At 59.4% G+C, this 6916-nt stretch overlaps 1 protein-coding gene across 1 annotated transcript in view; it reads right to left on the bottom strand.

Moving 5' to 3' along the window:
* The window catches only part of RAI1 (retinoic acid induced 1), a 73229-nt gene extending 72021 nt beyond the window's left edge, over positions 1 to 1208 (bottom strand). Inside the window, exon 1 of the mRNA XM_014542802.1 lies at positions 229 to 1208. The gene's annotated coding sequence lies outside the window, so the exon portion shown is untranslated. The remainder of the gene's footprint in view (positions 1 to 228) is intronic.
* Between the last annotated feature and the right edge of the window lie 5708 nt (positions 1209 to 6916).

Raw genomic sequence — 6916 nt, 5'->3', positions numbered from 1 at the left:
CAGACGAGGGGGAGGGGAGAGGAAGGGGGAGCAGGGAGGAAGGGGGCGCAGGGGAGACGCTCCAACGGCTCACTGCGGGGCTCCGGGTCACAGGCTAGGAGGCTCGGTGGCGCTTAGGGACTGGGGGTGGGGGTGAATGTCTCCGTGCGTGTGTGTGTGCGCGCGCGCGCGCTACCCAGAGATAAAAGGGGAGGGAGGGATCGCTTTAATATTTTTCCAGTGACTTACGAGCCGGTGGGTGAGCTCTTCTTGGCTGCGCGTTGAAGTCCGTGTGTGTATCAATGAGGCTGTATACTGCTGGTCTGTCCTACGTGTGAATGTCACGGGGTGTAGGGGTCTGGCTGCGAGCTGTGAATGGCTGCAAGCTGTGAATGTGTCTCTGGGTCTCAGAGGAACCGAGTGATGCGGTGCCTGCGTGGGTCATGTTTGTATGCGATTGTTTATGGGGGGGTGTGACTGCGTGGGTGTGACTGCGCCTGTGCAGAGCTGTGTCTGTGTGAGGTTGTGTGTGGGGGGGAATTGTGTCTGCGTGGGCTCGAGTGTGTCTGAGGGGTGTTGTGTTACGTGTGGGCTTGTTTGCGGGTGGGATTGTGGCTGTTGGGGCTGTGCATGGAGGAGGCAGTGCGCTTGTGCAGGGCCGTGCGTCCGCGAAAGGCTGTGGTGTGTGTCTGAGGGCGATCTTGCATGGGGCTGTGTTCTGTGTGTGGGCTGAGGCCCGGCGGGCGAGGTGGGGGTGGCGGTGGACCGAGTGCTGTTGGGGATCCCATAACCGCAGAAGAGCCACTAAGGCTCGAACAGGCTGCGATGGGGTCAGGGCGCAAAGCCCCGAGCAGTGGGGGAGGAGGGGAGGAAGAGGGAAGGCAGAGAGGCGGGGACTTCATCCTGCGCCCCCTCTCTGCACTGGAGACGCAGCTTAGACACGGATCCTGGCACTTGCCAGCTCCAGGTGCTGGAGACACGGGTTGGAGAACCCTGCTGGGCAGGGGAAGCTGCCTAAGGCCTGGGGGCAGCTGGAGCTGACACTTGGGATCCAGGAGCAGCCTGGAAGCCTGCGCGGCCAGGGTTGCCTGAAGAAGCAGGTCATGGTCGGGAGACAGTGGAGGACTAGCCGGAGACAAAGAAGAGCGGCGGGGAGGGGGCGGGTATTTCAAGACGGACCACACCTCCAGGTTTCCTCCCCTCCTGACCCCCACCCCTCGGCAGAACGCTAAAGGCTGGCGTAGAGCCCCGCGCAATGGTGTGGCCCCTCCTTGCCCCAGTCCCCAAGCCGCCTCGAGCCTGGAATTATGCGCCCCAGGCGGCTGCGGTGGGGTGGGGGGGGCGGGGGGCGTTCTGAGCAGTGTGTGAGTGTGTGTGAGTGTGTGTGTGGGGGGGGGTGTCTGAGCGGTCAGGAGGGCGTGATGCCAAGGGACTGTGATTGAGCGCTGGGCTGGCCACCGCCTTGCTGGGCGTCTCACCGCCTACGCAGCCATTCATTCATTCATTCATCCATCCATTCGCCTCTCCATCCACCTACCCACCCTTCTTTCCAGACACGTGTCCGACCTATAGGGGTCGGTCTATTCTATTATCGATCCTATTATGGATTATTGAGCCACAGACCACACAGCCTTGTCAGACCTGGCTCTCTCCGCGCTCCTCTGGTCTCCACTCGCTAGTGTTTCACTCTCCTCAACCTTCACCAAGCTTTCCATTCAGACCCCTATCTGTTCTGGTAAGAGGGGAGCACAGGTTTTGTGGTTCAGAGATGGGCCTCCTCCCCTCTCCCCATCTCCTAACTTCCACCCGCACCTACCACCCTCCCCACACATCCAGGGTAGGACTTCTCCCCACCCCTCCTGGCAGCATCTCCACCTCACTGCTCCAGCCCCCTTTGGGTTGGGGGTGGGGAGAGCAAAAAAGGGTTTCATGCCAGGATTGCTGTGCCACCAGGTCCTTGGCTGAGGACTGCAGGGGCTGGTGGCACAGAGACCACTCGTTCCCGAGTGGCGTGAACAGGCAACCCCAGTGTAAACTGGGAAACGCAAAACAGAGCCTGGGCTCTAGCCCGGACCTAATCAGTCCAAGTGCCCAGAGCCTCGCTGTTTTCTTGCTCATGCTGATCCCTCTGCCCAGGACACTGCCTACTGCCAGGCCCGGAGCATCCAGACTCCTGAGTACGGCGCCCACCTGGGGACAAGGAGCAGCCTCTCTCCCAGAAATGGACCCAAACAGCCCTCTGGCTGACTGACCCCTGGCTCACCTGTGAAGGGGCTGACTGCAAGCAGCTGCTCCCAGCCAGCAGGCCCTGGGCAGCCCAGCTCCTCCCTGGGCTCCCCATCTTTAAAATGCAGACTGTTTCGTCTCTACCTTTATGATCTGACCTGGGAACCAGGGTCCCTCAGACCTAAGGCTGCTGGGTGAGCCAGGAGAGGCCCACTGTGTGCAACGTTAGACAAAGAAACAAATACCTGCTGGGGACACCAACCCAACCATAAACCGATCCATGACCTGTCACAGTGCCACCTGACCCTGGCCTCAGCCTGTCCCTGTCACATCCTGGCTCAGCCACCTCCTCCATGCAGCCACCCACAAAAGGTCAAGACCAGCCAGACTGTGATGGCAGCGCTTGCCTCTTCCCCGGAGCAGGGCAGGCTCCCACCCACCCTGGTTTTAGAGCGATCAAAAGAAGGAAGAGTCCTCACAGCTGTTGAGGGCCCACACGGTCAGGCCCGCCACCTGTGATCACACCCCCATCCTCCTTCTCACCGCCCCTTGCATTTGCAGGCTCACTCAGTTCACGGCCTTGGTCCTTGCTGGTCCCTCTGCCTGGAATGTTCTTCCCTGGCTGCTAATGTACCTTATAATTTACCTATTTGTGTATTTGTTTTTGTTTGTGTATCCTCCATACCTGGAATGGTGCCTGGCGCACATTCAGTAAGTATCTGTTGAATGGATCAATGGGTAAGGGAAGGACCGAATGAGGCCGACCCCAGCCCTTCCTGTGAGCATGACCAGGCCCGGGGCCTTCTCTTCTGGGAGCCAGCAGCCCCTTTAGAGAACAACAGGGGGGTGGGGATGGAGAGCACCAGGGCAAGGGCAGCAGGGGCGCTCAGGGCTGCCCTTCACGGGTTCTGGATCCCCCCCCCATGCCCTTGCGGGTGGAAGGAATGAGATGGTGGTTTCATGGCTTATCCCAAAGGAGAGCAGAGCCCTTCATCTGTCCAGCGCCCTCCGTGTTGTTCCTGGGGCCGTCTGGTGGAAGGTCCAGACTCACATCTGCCAAAGGGGATGGAAGACCCCTCCCTGGCCAGGGCCTTTCTTTAAGTGCTAAGAGGCAGTGTCATGTCCTAGGACAGCCCCTCCGTGCCCCGCAGGGTTCTGCCCATCCCTCAGAGCTGTCAAAGGCTTGTCAACACACAGCAAGACAGTCTGATCCCTACTGACCATAGGTGTCTGGAGAGATCTTGCCACCTCTGCCTGGCAGAGCAGGTGCTCAACATGCATTTAGCAAATGAATGAATAAAGTGACAAGGTCAACATTCAAACTTAGGTCTTCATGGCCCCCAAACTCTTGCTTGTCTTCTCAGACTCTATTGGCAGATTCCACGGGATCACGGCAGCAGCACCCAGTACACAGCAGACACTCGTAAATGCTGAGGGAATGACCAGCAGGGGAGGTTGCTGGCTGGCAAGATCCCTGCTCTGTCCAGGGGTCTGACTCCACTACCCACCAATGAGTCCCACTCCAGGCTAAGTGGGGCGAGGGGACCCACCCCATTGACTGGTGGGAGAGCTCTATGGGCGAGAGTGGGATGTCCCAGTCTCAAAGGGCCCGCTCTTTCCTGGTGAGGTGTCTCCGTGTTCAGGAGAGCCTGGGCCTGGACGGCGCCCGTTGGTTTGCCCAGCACTGAATAGGTGCTTTCCTGCGAAATCTGAGTCCAAAAGCTGTCCCAGAGCTAAATAATAGCAGGAGCCATGGAGGAGACCCCAGCATGAGCTGGCAGGGTGCAGGCAAAGGGGCCAGCAGGGCTGCCAGGTGTGAGGCTCACTGATATGCCACCAGGGGCAGGGGTGAGCCGAGCGCCACCAGGTGGGCACAAGAAGCAGAGAAGAGGGCTCTGGACTCCACCCACCAGACCAGGCACGTGCCACTGAGATCCAGAAGTTGCATTCAAGTTCAGACCTGGGCTGGTAACCCGCAGGCCCTCCTCGCCTTGGGGCTGTGTGCAAATATGAAGGCCTGGGGCCTGAGGTGGGCCAGGCAGGTTCCACATCTGCTCCGCACATGTTTATGGAGGAGTCGGCCAGTGATTTCTAACCGCTGTCTTTTCCTCCACTCAGTCACCCTTCCTATTTCAGAGACAGATCTCTGAGGTCCAAACAATAGACTTGCCCAAGTTCACGCAACTTGAGTGCAGCAGAAATATCCATCCATTTGGTTGGCAAATATTTATTGAGCACCTACTATGTTCCAGGCACCATTCTAAGAGTTAGGAATGAGAAAAGGTTTCCAGTCTTTTCTAGCTGCGATACAGACAGGAAGCGGAGTGAGTGAGTAAATGATGTAGTGTGTTGCATTAGGTGGGGCAGTGCTGTAAAAAAATAAAGCCAGGGAAGGGGGCTGGGAGCTGTTTCATGTGGGGGCTCAGGAAACTCACCCTTGAAATCATCTGAGAACAGATTTGAAGGACTAAAGTAGTGAGCATGCCGCTGTCTGAGGGGAACATGGCAGATAGAGGGAGCAGCAAGTGCAAAGGCCCCGAGCAGGCACAGGGTGGGAATATTCAAGGAATGGCAGAGGCTGGTGTGGTTGGCGCAGAGAGAGCAATGGGTGAGTGGGAAAAGATGGGGACAGAGAGGTGACAAGGAGCCACATCTTTGTAAGGACTCTGGCTTTCACAGGGAGTGAGGTGAGGAGTCTGCAGTGTTTGAGCACAGGAGAGACATTCCCCTGAGGTCCTCACAGTATCCCCCTGGTGGCTATAAAGAGAACAAGTGTCCCCCTGGCCCATGTAGCAAATGGTTAGATCACTGGCCTGTGCACTGAAGGTTCTCGGGTTCAATTTTGGTCAAGGGCATGTACCTGGGTTGTGGGTTCGATCCCCAGCCTCAGTTGGGGCGCGTATGGGAGATGTTTCTCTCTCTCTCCCTCCCTTCCTTCCTTCCATTCTCTCTGAAAATCAATGGAAAAAATATCCTCAGGTGAGAATTAATAAAAAGAGAGATAGAGAGAGGATAGGAGCGGGAACAGGGAAGGAGCGGGAGACCACTGAGGTGGCCCCTGCACAAGATGGAGCGACAGCCAGCTGCCAGGTCTTCGGTGGGGAGTGGTCTGGGCCGTTGGCAGGGCTGGTGGGAGGCCAGTGCTCAGGAAGGAGCCCTCCCCGCCTCTGCAGGGTAATGACCTCTGGGCCAGTCTGCTAGCCACTGAAGAGGCCCCATTCTTTATGGGCGAACCAGGAGCAGTGTCCTGCCTGGGTCAGCACCAGGGAACCTGCCAGTTACTTTCCCATTCCCAGCCTCAGTTTCCCCTTCTTACGAACATGTTGGGCCAGGTCAGAGGCAAGGGCCCTGTCTGCCATGTCTCCCTCATGACTCCTGTTCTCCCAGATCAACCAAGTAAATGTGTTCCACAGACCTCCCCTCCACAGACCTCCATCCACAGACCTCCCCTACACAGACCTCCCCTCCACAGACCTCCCCTCCACAGACCTCCAGCCACAGACCTCCAGCCACAGACCTCCCCTCCATAGATGTCCATCCACAGACCTCCATCCACAGACCTCCCCTCCACAGACCTCCATCCACAGACCCCCCCTCCACAGCCCTCCCCTCCACAGACCTCCCCTCCACAGACCTCCATCCACAGACCCCCCCTCCACAGCCCTCCCCTCCACAGACCTCCCCTCCACAGACCTCCATCCACAGACCCCCCCTCCACAGCCCTCCCCTCCACAGACCTCCCCTCCACAGACCTCCATCCACAGACCCCCCCTCCACAGCCCTCCCCTCCACAGACCTCCCCTCCACAGACCTCCATCCACAGACCCCCCCTCCACAGCCCTCCCCTCCACAGACCTCCCCTCCACAGACCTCCATCCACAGACCCCCCCTCCACAGCCCTCCCCTCCACAGACCTCCCCTCCACAGACCTCCATCCACAGACCCCCCCTCCACAGCCCTCCCCTCCACAGACCTCCCCTCCACAGACCTCCATCCACAGACCCCCCCTCCACAGCCCTCCCCTCCACAGACCTCCCCTCCACAGACCTCCATCCACAGACCCCCCCTCCACAGCCCTCCCCTCCACAGACCTCCCCTCCACAGACCTCCATCCACAGACCCCCCCTCCACAGCCCTCCCCTCCACAGACCTCCCCTCCACAGACCTCCATCCACAGACCCCCCCTCCACAGCCCTCCCCTCCACAGACCTCCCCTCCACAGACCTCCATCCACAGACCCCCCCTCCACAGCCCTCCCCTCCACAGACCTCCCCTCCACAGACCTCCATCCACAGACCCCCCCTCCACAGCCCTCCCCTCCACAGACCTCCCCTCCACAGACCTCCATCCACAGACCCCCCCTCCACAGCCCTCCCCTCCACAGACCTCCCCTCCACAGACCTCCATCCACAGACCCCCCCTCCACAGCCCTCCCCTCCACAGACCTCCCCTCCACAGACCTCCATCCACAGACCCCCCCTCCACAGCCCTCCCCTCCACAGACCTCCCCTCCACAGACCTCCATCCACAGACCTCCCCTCCACAGACTCCTCCCCTCCACAAACCTCCATCCACAGACCACCCCTCCACAGATCTCCATCCACAGACCTCCATCCACAAACCTCCCCTCCACAGACCTCCATCCAAGGACCTCCATCCACAGACCTCCCCTCCACAGACCTCCATCCACAGATAACCCCTCCACAGACCT

The sequence above is a fragment of the Myotis brandtii genome, unplaced genomic scaffold (genome assembly GCF_000412655.1).
Source record: "Myotis brandtii unplaced genomic scaffold, ASM41265v1 scaffold314, whole genome shotgun sequence".
NCBI classification, from domain to species: Eukaryota; Metazoa; Chordata; class Mammalia; order Chiroptera; family Vespertilionidae; genus Myotis; species Myotis brandtii.
This window is presented reverse-complemented; position numbering and strand designations above follow the sequence as displayed.